The sequence below is a fragment of the Elephas maximus genome, chromosome 27 (assembly GCF_024166365.1).
Source record: "Elephas maximus indicus isolate mEleMax1 chromosome 27, mEleMax1 primary haplotype, whole genome shotgun sequence".
Lineage (NCBI taxonomy): Eukaryota > Metazoa > Chordata > Mammalia > Proboscidea > Elephantidae > Elephas > Elephas maximus.
Window position 1 is genome coordinate 14,063,611 of NC_064845.1, and position 15,807 is coordinate 14,079,417.

A 15,807-nucleotide genomic window follows, 5' to 3' on the forward strand; every position below is an offset into this window, starting at 1 on the left:
CGTCTAAAATTAAAAAAGGTTGAAATATCAAGGGTTAATAAGGATTTAGAGCAATTGGAATTCTCATACACTGTTGATGGATTATACAATGGTACAATTTCTTTGGGAACATGGCAGCTTCTTATAAAATTAAACACACATGTACCCAATGACCCAATAATTTCACTCCTGGGTTAAAGGTATATTCCCAAGAGAAATCAGTGCCTGTGTCTCAAATAGCACATATAAGAATGTTCATGGCAGCTTTATTCACAAGAGCCTCAGACTGGAAACAACTCAAATATCCTTTAAAAAAAGAACTGGATATTCATATAATGGAACACTACTCAGCAGTAAAACAAACAAACAAGAACTACTGATACATGCATAAAACAACACTGAAGATTCTCATAGACACAATGATGAATGAAAAAACCCAGGCACAAGAAAGCACAACTGTATGATTCCACATACATGAAGTTCAATAGGCAAAACTCATCTACGATGACAGATACCAGAACGGTTTAAGTGTAACCCCACTCAAACCATGATATGGAACATTCCAACTCTAGAATGCTTCCAAGTGACTACAACTGGACCGATAAATAACATCACGATAAATGAAGAAGAAACTGAACTTGTTAATGATTTAATTCTACTTGGATCAACAATCGATGTCCATGGAAACAGCTGTCAAGAAATCAAATGACATACTGCATTGGACAAATCTATTGCAAAAGACCTCTTGAAAGTTTTTAAAAGCAAAGATAGTTACTTTGATGACTAAGGTGTACTTCACCCAGGTCATGGTCTTTTCAGTTGCCTCGTATGTATATGAAAACTGGACAATGAAAAAGGAAGACAGAAGGAGAATTGATGCATTCAATCAAGTGTTGGAGAAGAACACTGAATCTACCATGGGCTGCTAGAAGAACAAACAGATCAGTCTTAGAAGAAATTCAACCAGAATGTTCCTCAGAAGCGAGGACAGCAAGACTTTGGTTCTCTTACTTTGGACACATCATCAGGAAAGACCAATAGCTAGGAAAGGACATCATGGTTGATAAAGTAGAGGATCAATGACATGGATTGACATGATGGCTGCAACAATGAATTCAAACATACTGACAATGATAAAGATGGCAGAGAACCTGGCAACGTTTCATTCTGTTACACATAAGGTCACCATGCATCTGCGTAGACTTTGTGGCAACTAACAACCTCTAAAACCTTGATTTGGGAGGTGGTTACAAGGATGTATACTTTTCTCCAAACTTATTAAATGGTACACTTTAGGTCTGTGCAGTTAAGATATGTAAATTATAGCTTAATAAAGAGATAATGTTCTAAAAAAATACAATTGATTTTTGCCTCAAAAGGAAAAATCAAATAGAGGGGAAAAAAAAAATACCCAGAAAGACATTACTTGAAGAAGAGAGCTTTTAAATTACCAAATTTGAAATGGAATGAGAAGGAATTCTCACCAATTTCATTGTTATTTCTTTTTGGGTCCAAGGTCATAATGATAGTCTCGCTTTTTCTACGCCCTTATTATTCCAATTTGGAAAACAGATGAGGTTAACTATATGGAGGGATGATCTAGGGAAGAACAATGAAAAATGTCAAGGACACCCTAAATAACATCTCCCAGTGCTCTCTTTACGAGGGCCTATGGGAGACATCCTTCTCAGATCTCAGTATTTGGAAAATCTGTGATTCTTCTGAACAATAAGGCTGTTTTTGTTCTACTGATACCAGGACTCTTATAAATGACCTTGTTCTCTTTTTGCCCTGATGATCCGGACACCAGAACCAAATGGGTCATCCTCTTTTAGCAGATCTACACCTTAGTGTGCTAACCCGACTCCCAGATATATTTTTCTATTTTCCTTTAAGTCAATGAGCCTAACATTTTTTATAATCCTTTGGGCTTTTTAAAATTGAGATATAATTCACATATCATAAAATTCATCCTTTTGAAGTATGCAATTCAGTGGTTTTTTAGTATATTCACAATGTTGCAAAACCATCACCACCATTTAATTCCAGAACATTTTTATCATGTCAAAAACTAACTCCATTAGTCACTCCTCATTCCTTGGGCCCTGCCCTCCCCCCCCCCCCCCTCCACAACTCCTGGCAACCACTAATCTACTTCTTGTATCTATAGATTTCCATATTCTGGACATTTCATACAAATGGATCATATAATATGTGACTTTTTGTGTCTGCCTTCTTTCACTTAGCATAATATTTTCAAGTTTCATCCACGCTGTAGCATGTATCAGTACTTCATTCCTTTTATGGCTGAAAAACATTCCATTGTATGGATATAAAAAAAAACCCAAACCTGTTGCTGTCAAGTCTATTCCAACTCCTAGAGACCCTATAGAACAGAGGAGAACTGCCCCATAGGGTTTCTGAGATTGTAATCTTTATGGAAGCAGACTGCCACATTTTTCTCCTACAGAGCGGCTGGTGGATTTGAACCACCAATCTTTGGGTTAGCAGTCGAGCGCTTAACCGCTATGCTACCAGGGCTCCTTTTGTATGGATGTACCACATTTTATTTGTCCATTCATCAATTAATGGACATTTGGGTTGTTTATACTTTGGGGCTATTACAAATAAAGCTGCTATGAACATCTGTATACGTGTTTTTCTGTGAACGTATGCTTTAAACTGTCTTGGGTATGTAAGAGAAGAATTAATGGGTCATACAACTGCTTTATGTTTAACTTTTTGAGGAACTGCTAAACTATTTTTCAAAGTGGCTATACCATTTTATATTCCTCACATGTATGAGAATTCTAATTTTCCCACATTTGCGACGATACCTGTTATTTCCCTTTTTTTTTTTTTTTTAAAAATCATAGCCATCTTGGTGGGTGGAAAATGGTACCTCCTTGTGGTTTTGATTTGCATTTCCTTGTTAACTAATGAGGTTGAGCATCTTTTGATCTGCTTCTTGGCACATATTTGTATATCTTCTTTGGTGAAATGTCTAGTCAAATTCTTTGTCCATTTTTTAATTAGGTTATTTGGCCTTTTATTCTTGAGTTTTAATCTTTTGGATATTTTAAACAATATTTTTGTAAGTTCCCTTGTGTTCTTTGTAGGTGGCATTGGGATATTTTTATTAAAAAATGTATGTTAAAGCTTGTAATTTTTTTATACTCCCCTTTTTGCAAAGATAACCAACTTGCATTAGAAAAAATATTTAAAGTGGATATTCTATAGCCTAAATCAACTTTTTAATACAGTACCCCACCCAACCAAGAGTTGTATGTCTTTATGTCTAAATTTTAGATGCTGAATAAATTGCTCAGGCTCCACCAAATTATCCATACTGGGGCAGGATTTGCAATTTTTTTTCTGCAATCTTTTCTACCATTAATATCTAATAAGCACTTTAGAAAATTAAAAGGACAAGGAAATGTATTTTGTAAATACAGAATTTTTTCTTTAAATATAATCAGTCCTACAGAGAAATTACTCTGATGGTTGTAAAATAAAAGTTAGCTGTCTATTCTACCAGCCAAACCTTTTTGTTAACTTCCCTTTTCTTAATTGGATCACTTACTAATTTAAAGTCCCAATTGCTTTTAATTAATTAGAATAAAAAGACATCTTGTTTCGATTTCTTTTTTAATTATGGGGAAAAAGGGATGGCCAACTAATTATTAAACTAGAACCCACCCAGGTTCATAAAACACATCTTTATTACATTACGTATTTCAGAGGAATTTATTTATACTGCTGATAACTTACTAATATGTAAAAATAAAGATTCTTCCATTATCTTTTTCTTCTTGACTGTTTATTATTTGATGGCTGAAATAGTTTTCCAAAACACAGCAAGCTGTAAATGGATCCATGGGCTATTAATTTGCCATGCATGGCACCGCAGGGAAAAGTTCGTTAGATGGGTTGATGCGATTACAGGTATTATATAACCATTCTCTGAGACCTCAGAGTAAATTATGAATAATATCCCATCTCTGGTACTCCTTAGACATTCAAAGCAGCAAGTGGAAAAAGCCCTAAATCATATGAAAAGGCAAAGAGATCAAAACACCTCCTGAAGAAATTTTAATGTGTCAAAGGGAGAAGGATTCTTCTAATAAGAGGGTATCACACTTCTCCTTGGTGATAACACAATTTCCCCACGCACCGGAAGTAACGGACATCCCATGGTGCTCTCCAACACTACTAGCACATTTCAATGTTTTTTTCTCTTTTTAGTGAGGTATAACTTACATGTATACTATATATAAAGAGAGATTGACACAATCACCACAACAATCGCCGCAACAAACATATCGAAGATCATTAAGATGGTGCCAGACCGGGCAACACATTCTGTTTTGTGCAAGGTCACCATGAGTTGGAGTCAACTTGACAATGACTAACAACAACAAAAATCACTACACAGACCAAGATTTAGAACATCCAGCACCCTTCAGCTCAGAAACACTGGTGGCGTAGTAGTTAAGGGCTACGGCTGCTAACCAAAAAGGTTGGCAGTTCGAATCCGCTAGGTGCTCCTTGGAAACCCTGTGGGGCAGTTCTACTCTGTCCTGTAGGGTCACTATGAGTCAGAATTGACTTCACGGCAATGGGTTTGGTTTTTTTTTTTTGGTTTACCATCCTTCAAGTCTCCCCTGTTCCTTTCTAGTCAGTATTCCCTTCCTAGGGGTAACCACCACGCTGACATCTGTCACATAGATTCGTTTTGCTTGTTTCATCATTACATTTATCACATAGTGTGCTGTCTTTTAGTCTGAGCTCTTTCACTTAACATTATGTCTGGAAGATTCATCCATGCTGTTGCATTTATCAGTAGTTAGGCTTTACTTTCTTGCTAAGCATATTCTATTAATTGAATATGTCACAATTTATTTGCATATTCTGTTGTTGTGTTGTTTCTGGGTTTTAGCTTTTATGAATAAAGCAGCTGTGAACATTCTTATATGTGCCTTTTGGTGGGTCTATCCACTCATTTCTCTTGAGTATGTACCCAGGAGTAAAATTACTGGGTTACACTGGTACATGTATGCTTAGCTTTAAGAGACACTACTGAACAGTTTTCCAAACTTTCGGCTCAATTTATACTCCCGCCAGCCATGTTCTAACCAACTGAGAGTTCTAGTTGCTTCATATTTCAACAATACTTGGAATTGTCAGTCCCTTTACCGTCAGCCATTCTGATGGGGGTAAAGCACTGCATTTCAATTTGGTAGACATAGTTCTATTATCCAGGAACACAAAACCATGCAGAATGCACTGTTGGCAAAAACAAAATAAGGCTCTGTGTTCTGTAGGCCTGAACCCCATTATTGTCCTAGGGGAGGCCATCTCCAAAAGTTTGCTCAGCCCCAGGAGCCTGGGGGAAGCCCAGATGGTCTTCTCCCTGAAATCACTGGCTGGGCTGCACACATGGGGCGGGAGGACAGAAAGGGCATGCATCCTGCCTGCAAATTTTCAGGTTTCTGAGAGCTCAGAGTCCAAAGGCGTGGTACCACCGCCAAGTTTCCATTCAGTAGAAAATTGCTTAAGTGCTTCATCCCAACACTAACAGGACACCAGGCGAGAATTCTTCCGCCATTCCATTTTGCACTTGATTCTCTTCCTGTCCTCATTAAACCCCTTGAGTTACAGAGTTTACTAGAAGCAACTTTTATCTGTCCATTTGGAAGGGACGTATTATGACTGGCTTCTACATGGGTCCATTTTGAAAAGCCAGTGAAATGCCCTCATTCTATTCTAAGACTGAAATGTTGTTGATGAATCAAAACGCTGTTTGGAAGTCATATCAAGCGATGTTATTGAAAAACACACACACACACAAAACAAGCAAAGAACAATCAGGGACTTGCATTCTTTCACGTCAGTGTAGACTATTTCTGTCCATGATTTTGAAAGTAAAACAATCAGACATGTAGAAAATCAGGTATGGTACACTAAGAAGGTGAAGTATCCGGACAGCCAAGTGTGGTGTGTGTTAGGACATAGGCATGCCTTTTCTTGAGGAAACAGTGTGTCTGCTTTCCTTGGTCCCAGTACTAAAAAGATACCTGTCTTCACCAATCTAGTTCATAGTATAATTACTTAACTCTTTGTTTTCCAGCCTTAAAGGTAAAAGGGTGAGAAAATAACCTAATTGCTAATATTTTGCTATGGCAGAGGGAGAAGAGAGAGCAAATTTCAGACTAGACTCTGCATGGATTTATTGAACAATCTGGGTAGCCACCCTCCAGAGAACAGCTGCCACCAGGAGAAGTTACTTAAAGGGCCCCGTTCATCGCCCCAGAACCTAGGGGCTGCGGGAGAATTTGGGGTTGCTATTTTCACAGAGACGTCTGTTTCCTAACAAAGGGCTCTCTGCCAGCTATTTTAGAAGCACTTGTATGTTTATTCAGCCAACTCTCTGTGTGGGGACTGTCTTTGGGCACTGAGGTTTTATCGATGTCTATTTAAAGCAGAATGAAAAATAGCTCAGAATGAAAACAGAATATTTTCAGCCTAGAATGTGAGGCACTTCCTTTTTTTTTTACAGGGTTGCTATCTGGTTTCTCCTCTCTCTGTCCCTGTCTCCCTCTCTGAAATAGCCACCTGTCTTTAGATCTTACAATCTTGGAAACCCTGGTAGCACAGTGATTAAGTGTGATGGCTGCTAACCAGAAGGTCAGCAGTTTGAATCTACCAGGCACTCCTTGGAAACTCTATGGGGCAGCTCTACTCTGTCCTGTAGGGTCGCTATGAGTCAGAATTGACTCGACGGCAGTGGGTTTTCTTATGATCTGTGGTGTGTCGAAGTTTAATTGGCGGTGTTTCTTCTTAAAAGCCCACGGCCGTCGAGTTGATTCTGACTCATAGCAACCCTAGAGGACACAGGAGAACTGCCCCAAAGAGTTTCCAAGGAGCCCCTGGCAGATTCGAACTGCCGACCTTTTGGTTAGCAGCCGTAGCACTTAACCACTTTGCCGCCACAGTTTCCTGTTTCTTCTTACTGGTATGTAAAATAATGGTGCGCCTTAACGAATTATGGATTTGATGAAATTGTGTGTGTGTGTACAGTTCTGAGAGAAAGCAAATTTTCTCTGTTGGGACCTACTTACAAGTTCCACCTGGCTATGTCCACCATGGATCAAACAACGCCAGGACTTCCTATCATGAGAGAAGTAACACACTATTATTCACATGGTATAGTGTAGGGAAGGAGGCAAAATAGAAAAGGAAAAAATGGGCACGTTATATCAATGGGACCTAACCATTTTTTACAGCCATTGAAAAAAGTTTGCAGGCCTCTGAAATAAATACAAACATGTAATTTAGTTCTAGCTAAGTAATGTTGCCTGTCCCCTCTGTCAAAAAGAGAGACTAGCAAAGGTTTGACAGGTATTAAGTAAGAATGTATTGGCATCAAATCGAGATTTTTCTCATGGGTAATAAAAACATTGAATGGATACTAAAAGTGGAAAAACCTTACCACTATATGATTTGATATCACTCCATGCCAAGTTCACTACTTCCTAAAATTATATTTCATACCACTGTGTGGAGAGTTTACACTCTGGGAAATACTGCATTCAACTAGTATATTTATCAAGTCAAATCACGTATGTAAATAACAGAGTTTTTTATTCAAGAGCAAATACGGGCGAAGATAATTGAAAACTTTTTAGCATTAAACGCACACAAGATCTTACTGTTAGAAAGAAAAGCAGAGTGTAATTGACAGGATACTGGCAATGGGAATCAAGACCCATGGGTTTAAGCCAGCAGTGTGATGTCAGACAGCCCTCTTCAGCTCTGTGAACCTCAGAAAACCCGGAAGCAGGACACAATTCCTCTCCTACCTTCCGCATGGGATGACCTGAAAAGTCTTTGGAGACTCTGCTGTTGGTAAAGCATTTTGGGATCACTGACTCCCGTATCGTCACTGATGTCCCAGCTCTGCTGTCATGTGGCTGACTGCAGAAGCAGAGCTCGCGAAGAGGCCCAAGGGGGGACAGGATTTGGCTGGGAGAAGGGAGACAACGGATCCAGAAGAAAGGGTGGCTGCAGAGTACCACACAGAGCATGGGAAGAAATGGAAGGTGCTAAATGGAAGAAGACAAGAGGATGCTGGGAGGGAGGTGAGACTTTGCGTACTTGGTGATTCAGCTTGGGTTCGGCACCATCTGGGAGACCACAGTGGCCTTGCCTTGAGCTGCCTGATGCAGGCAGGAAGAGAGCCAGGCATCCTTTCTGACACCCCAGTTCGGTTTTCCCCATGGCATTGGGTTCCATGATACCAGGATTGCTCCCATTCTCTGGTTACACATGTCCCAGCATCTCCGGGCAATTAAGCCGCCTGTCTCCCAGTTTACAGTAGCCAAGGAAGGTGGGTATTTATTTTAGGAACTATGCTTGCAAGCTTTTTATTTTTAGTGCTGTGACATGATATCTGGGGCTATAAATCTACACTGGGGTGCTATAAACAATTCAATACTAATAGAGCCTCTGCCCTGACTTTTCTTTTAAAGTGAGATCAAGGCTGTAGTTACTATAGTACAAATAGCTGTAGCAGCAGCAACAGTAGCACAAAACAGAGTGTGTGTCACCACCAGAGAAAGAACCAGAAAGAAGAGCTAGCATTTTTTGAGGGCCTACTGTGTACCAAGCTCATTGTTCAATGTATTACATTGGTGAAGTCCAAACCATGAAACGATCCTGTAGGTTGAGGTGACAATCCCCATCTTGTAGGGTAGCTCGTTCCACTTTAAGGCAGGAGTAGGAGAACAATGATTTTCAAAGTAAAACAATCAGAAATGTAGAAAATCAGGGTGGTATCGTACACCATGAAAGTGAAATAACACTTCACTTTCATAACACCTAGAGGGTAGGGCCGGATTTGAACTCAGCTCAGGCAAACTGCAAAGCCTTCTGTCCCTTCCCCTGATCTGTCCTGTTGTGTCATGTACATTTCTCATTTTTCTAAGGTGAAAATGTGCTGAGTGGTCGCCTTTCCAGGAGCCAGGCTGCGGGGAGAGCTGTATTCGTCAAGCTGAAGGAATTTTAATACTTCCTTTGCAGCCTGAGTGTTAATGGGCTTTGGGTCCCATGGTGGCACTGACATCACTGGACCACGGGTGCCTCAGCAGAATTTTTTTTTTTTATCTCCGGGACGGATGCAGGAAAACATTAACTTTTGGCAAATGGAAAGGAGCAGTAGATTTTTATTTTCCAGCTTCTCTGACATTTTTAGACACAGAAATGTGACATTTCCAGCCTTTCGTTGAGCTTTGGGGGGCTCTGGGTGTGGCAGGGAGAAAGGGGAAGATGAGGATTACTGCTCCCTCTCACTGAACAGAACACGACAATCACCATGAACCTGAACCGCAGTCACAGGCTCGGATGTAACGTGGGAACAAATGAAAAAATAAACTAAAATTAGAAAGACATTAAGTGTCCTGATGGTGATTTTTATGTGAAATTTTCTGAGCACGCAGGGCAACCTACAATCTGAATTTCCTTGCTATGAAGCCAGGAAAATCCAGCAGTAGAAACAGTGAGCCACATCAATATAATTTGTGCACCCACAAAAGTGATTTTAACGAGGTTAAGTGCCTCTAATCCAAAAGGGTTGTCTGAATGTAAGTTTAACATTAAAGGGGAAATGAGAGAAACACAGAAAATTGGAACAACGAAAACCTCCCGTGGAATGATCTAAGCGTCTGCATACAAGGCACAGTCATTCCATCCAATCGAACCTTGGGGACGTTCATGTCTACTGTATAAATTGGAATTTAGAGACTTTATAAAGAGCTGTTTTTAAGCTCAATATGCCCCAAATGAGAAGGTGTCAATGAGTGCTGAGGGACTCTTAAATTCAGAGATTATTCCATTGCTCCATTCTACAAATACACTTATGAAACTGTCAGAGGAAAAAAAATGCAGCAAAATAAACAGTAAGCAGCATGCTGAAACAAAAATCAAAGACACGTTTTGCCCACGACTCACAGACACAGGCCACAGAAACAGAAGCTCAAAGAACAATACAAAGAAGATCCCTTAGAGAATTCATTTAATGCCAGTGGTTTTCAAACAGAAAAAAAGAAATACAATAGGAGTGGTAAGAGCGGTGCCTTCATAGCATTTTTGTTACAGAAAGGGGGTACCCATTCTGGGTGGCCAGACGCCTGTGGGAACCTGGTCAAGTGCTAGGGGCATCCAGGGTGCACTATGATCCCTCTATCGCCACACACAGGTCTAGACTCTGGCCTAATTCATGTCTTTTGTTTTCCTTTTGACCTTCCCAGATTCTAGCCTATCCATGGATCTTCTCCTTTGGTCAGGAAGCACCTTGGTAGCCAATGCTTGGCGAAGATGAATCCCACACTCCACCCCTTGTCCACTGTCCACTTATTTCAGCCATCTTGGCCCTTCGGGGCCTCTCCACCTTAACTAGGATTTGCCACCCACAGCTACACAAGATGCTTGCTAAGCTCAGCCTTCCTGCTGGCAAACACACTAGGAGATCTGATGTCTTCCAGGAGAAAGGAGGAAGCAGTCTGCAGAAACACTGTTGTCTAAACAGGATTAAAAGCATCAATTCTCTTAACATGCCTGGGCTGTTAGTCAGTACTCACGGTCCTTGTATCCAGGTAGAAAACACAACCCCAAAGAAGTTGTTTAACTTGTTCTGGGCCCACAGCAGATAAGTGGAGGACTAAGACTCGACTGGATACGTACCCAGAATTGTCATGTCTGACAAATTTTCAGGAAGCCAAGTCAGGGAGATGCCAGGTTTGGTTGTCTTTTTAAAATGGCCGCATTTAACCACTTGACCAATCTTGCTTCATTAAGCAAAAAACATCTTGCTAAGTTCTAGACCTACAAGGTGAGGAAGACATGATGCTCGCCTTTTAGGAACTTATAATTAAGTGAGAGAGGCTCACAGGTGCCTGGAGAATGACATAATAATATAAAAAGTTTGTGGTTCATGGCGGTATGTACAAAGCACATAGGAATACAGGAGGAAGAATGAATAATTCTGCCTGGAGTGTGGGGTGATATTTTGGGGTAGCTTCAAAGAGGTGTCATTTCAGTGGGCTCTGGTGTTCTGGTGAAGGAGGAGGTGGAAGCCCAACTCTAGGGAACAGCCTTTGCAAAAACGGGAAGATGTAAGGTTCCTGGGTAGGTGTCGTCCAGTATAGTGAAAGTTTTTCTGTCTCCTGGTGGGAGACGAAGAGAGAAGAGTGGGAAGGGAGCCAGGCAAAAGACCACAGAGCAGCCCTCAGTTGCACAATTGGTCACTGGATTAGTCACTTAGCGTAGTGGTTAAGTGCTACGGCTGCTAACCAAAAGGTCAGCAGTTCAAATCCGCCAGGCGCTTCTTGGAAACTCTGTGGTGGGGCAGTTCTACTCTGTCCCATAGGGTCAGTATGAGTTGGAATCAACTCAACGGCAGTGGGCTTCAGTGGGATGGCTGTTTTGGGGGCCCTGATGGCGCAGTGGTTAAGAGCTCACGTCTAACCAAAAGGTCAACAGTTCGAATCCACCAGCCGCTCCCTGAAAACTCTATCGGGCGGCTCTACTCTGTTGTATAAGGTGGCTATGAGGTGGAATCGACTCAACGGCAATGGGTTTATGGCTGTTTTTGAGCTAAGCAGCAGAGCTGAATAATTTTGACAGAGATCCTCTGGCCCACAAAGCCACACCAAGCCTTTTAGAAAAAGCTTGCTGGCCCCTGGCTTAAAGATCAGGGCCTTGTTCCTACTGTCTCTACGTAGCATCCTCTCAAACCTTCTCCTTCCCCATTACGGACAATTATTTGTACCATAAGCTTGTCTGGGCATCTCTTTTATAATCCCAAATTTTATGTCTTTATTTTTTCTCCTTTTTCTGTCTTGTTTGTATTTGAGGGCTTTGCCACCTGCTTTCCTTTGACAACAATATTATAAGCCTCCCCACCCCTCCAGCAGAAGCTCATCACTCAGCTTCGAGTCATTTTGCTTCCCTTGCCTTTTTCCCAAGTTCTTCATAAATTTCTGTACCAGTTTTAGAATACTGCTGAAAATCAATTCTTTTCACTTGCCATTACCACTTTCAAATTCCATGGTCTATCCCTCTACCAAGGGCTCCCCTAGTTCTATAATACCACCCTTGGACAATGTTAAGGTATACCCACCAGCACTTATAAGACAGACAAATTAAGAAATAATTAGGGTTTTCTGGAGGGCCATGCTAAAGGATTTCTTTTACTAGTAAGTCCCTGTGTACATTTAAAACCAAATTTGAGCTATAAAAATTAAATTTCCACATGGTTTTCTATGGGGCTTATCTCTAATATAGAGCAAGGGGCATGATTACTGTTTTATTAACCACTGGTAATAAAACAGTACAGAAAGGTTATGTGAACTCAGGTTTTTAAAACCTGCTTTTTATGGGATGCAGTATATATTGCAGTTGAAGTTCAGACTTTATGATTAAACTGAGTCTAAATTCTAGTGCAGCACCTTCCTAGCTGTGTTACCTTGAGTAAGCTGATTAACCTCTCTGTGTCTCAGCTTCTACATCTGCCAAAAAAAAAAAAAAAAGAAGAAGAAGAAAATAACTAACCTTTCTCCTATGGCTGTTGTGAGGATAAATGGGTTAAAGCATTAGAAATGGTTAGTGTAGTGACTGGCACATAGAAAATACCTTCTGAATGTTAGTTATCATTATTACTATAAATGATTTTTCTTTTTTTTTTTTCCAGTTTTATATATTTTTTTCTTCACAGCATAAAGAACCGAGAAGAATGTACTGGGGACAGGCTGTGGGACCTGACATGTCATGGAGGACATGAGGTCGTTTTTGCTTCCTGTCTTTCTGATTTCCTAGTAAGAATCATTTGTTCCCCCAGTCTTGACCCACATGGTTTGGGTGGGACTGGCCCGAATCTTGGGCTTCTAGGATTGGCGCATGATCCAGACCTACCCAATCACAGTATTCTATCCTGGCCAAAGCCATATGTTCTCAGAAAGGCACATAACCCAAGTTAGGCCAATGAGAATCAGCCCTTAGGCTTTGATGGAATGACGGGGAACAAGAGTCTCTCTTTTCACTGGGTAGACTATCAGCCTGGAACTGTTGGTGGCCATGTTTGCTACAGCAAGGGGAAAGTCATCCTAGGAATGAAGTCAAGACAGGGAAACACAGCTGTGAGAGACTAAGAGAAACAATGCCCTGAAAACAAATGTGTGTCCTTGGCTCCAGCTCTGTTGACTCTGGACTTTTCAGTTACATATGCCAAGTTTTTACCTTAAGACAGTTTGAACTGAGTTCTCAGTCACTTGCATCCAAACCGTTCTGACAAATACAAATGAACTGACATGTCCTCTGGGTAGAACTGACACTTAAAATGCATGTGAATCTCGCTAATCTCAGTAAAGCAGAGAAACCATTGCAAAGAGGCAGCTGACTTGAATTGTAGTCTTGGTTCTGCCTTTGGCCAGTTGGGGATTACTGGGGAAACCGTTTCATCTTTCTAGGTCCTAAAGTGCTTGTATGTCAAATGGGAGAAGTGAGTGAAAATCAATCTCTGAGATCCTTTTTCAGTTCTAACATTCTATAAGCATCTATTATTCTTGGGTTCATTTCAGTTGCGTATACTGTGGTATAATTGGTTACCGATTCTCATGTGTTCCTGCTTCCTTCTATTTCAACTTTAAAAACATACTCTATTAGACCTTCAATCCCTATTTCTTCTCCTTCAACTTCCTTCTAACAAAACATACTTATTTTTGCATACTTGGACATAACAACCCCATTTTCATCCCATTTCTATATTTTTAAATCTAATTAAGGTGATAAGTTCCTTGGGGGTAGAAACTAGAGTTTTCCTGTGGGTATAAACACATACATTTTTTTAATCACTAAGTTGCCAGTCTTTACAGAGCAGCAAAATATGGGTTTTAACTAATCTAAACAGGAACTGGGTCTGCAGCCCACGTAAAATACATGCAAAATACTGATTTTCCCCAAGTCCACATCTGGCTTACTCATTTATAATTTCAGCCTGAACTGGAATTCTCCCACAGAAATACAGTGCAACATCCATGCCTGCACAATGTCACACTGAGAATGGAACTTTAGATGACTGTCCTGTGAGTCTTGCTTGCAGATTATACACAATCTGATCATTTCAGGTCAATTTTATGCTTTCCTCTTCAATGGTAAAATTTGGGCCTGAACTGGAGATTAGCTTTATGTACCCTAACTCATTGATTTCAAATAATTCGATAGCTCTAAAACTTAGAGGGATCCAAGGGTCCTGGCTGAAATGCGGGCAAATGACCCGTGATCTGTAGCTAGGACCACCCACAGGAAAAAGACCCTTCACAGAAGGGATGGCACATACAAGTTGCCACCCTGTCTGATAGTCCAGTCCATTCTTGTTCACTGGGACTCTAAATATGGTGAGGAACTCCAAACCAAGCTAACTTCAAGGGTAATTCTTGGCAAACATAACAAAATCATCTGGAGCCAGAGGTTTCAGGGTTGGTTGGTTTAGCAAATTATTGACGCCATTAAGGGGTCAAATTCTGTCTGGCTTTCCACTTGTCCATCCATGGTGCCTCCTTGTTCTCAGCTGACTTCCTTTGGGGTTGGAGGATACTTATCAGTGGTATCTGTGTCTACCTGCTTCCTCGTCCACATGTATTGAAAGGGAGGGCACTTCTGTCTGAATAGTCTAAGCATGAGTCTTAAATTCACTCTCATTGGGTAGGCCTAGGTTACATGTTCGCACCACGAATCAAAGATTGTGGATGGGCATGGAATATGCTGATTGTCTGACTCGACTGAGTCAATGCCAACCCTGAAGTTTTCCCCGAAGGGTAGAAACATGAGGGGCAGAAAAGTGAACTAAAATCTGGGTACAGTTAGGAAAGGTGAAGGGATGGGATAGATGATGGGTAGGGTACCAGGAAACACCCACTGGAATCCACAGAGTGCCAGCTCTCAGTAGAGAGCCCGTCCCCCAGCTGAGCACCATCAAGTAATGCTGCTTGGCTATAGGGATTTCCCTCTTCAATCAGTCATCTCTTAAGGCCATACTTCCAAATTACAAAATCTAAGAACCCTTGGCTTGTAAATAATTCTTCCAACCTCATTGTAGGATCATGGTTGGGGTGCATGGCTTTCACCCCACATTCTTGGAGGGCAGCGGCCATGTCCCACACATCTCCAGAGATCCCTGACACAGAGCGGGCCTTCACCAAATCCCCAAATGATGTGATGAATGAAGAAGCAGAAAACCCCTAAGAGCTTCACCTGGCACACATCCTTATGTCTTCCTTAGCTTGCCTGAGCCAAACCATTTGCCTGCCACCTGTGGTTCCCTGGAGCCCTGATGATGCAGTAGTTAAGAGCTATGGCTGCTAACCAAAAATTTGGCAGTTTGAATCCAACAGCCACTCCTGGGAAAACCTATGGGGCAGTTCTACTCTGTCCTATAGGGTTGCTATGAGCTGGAACTGACTCGACGGTCACAGGTTTTTTTTTTTTTTTTGGTCTTGTTCTCTATATTTGAAAGCACCTAAGAGAGAACACAAGTAATGAACATTTTTTTTGTGAGATTATATATATATATATATATATATACACTCTGTGTGTACTAAAGCATGTTTATACTGAATCCCCATTATCAGATGTTTACAAACCACTAACCAATGTTTAATTTATTAAACTTCCTTTTTGCATTTATAAAACGTATTACTGTTTGGAAGAGAGGATGGCTTGATGGAGAAAAACTAAGTCAAGCTTGGAAAAAACATCAAGGCCCCAAATTTTTAA

General features: G+C 40.8%; 1 protein-coding gene across 3 annotated transcripts in view; it reads right to left on the reverse strand.

Annotated features, from left to right (window-relative positions):
- The window catches only part of RARB (retinoic acid receptor beta), a 195,253-nt gene that overhangs the window by 91,833 nt on the left and 87,613 nt on the right, over positions 1-15,807 (reverse strand). The gene's annotated exons all lie outside the window — the stretch shown is intronic.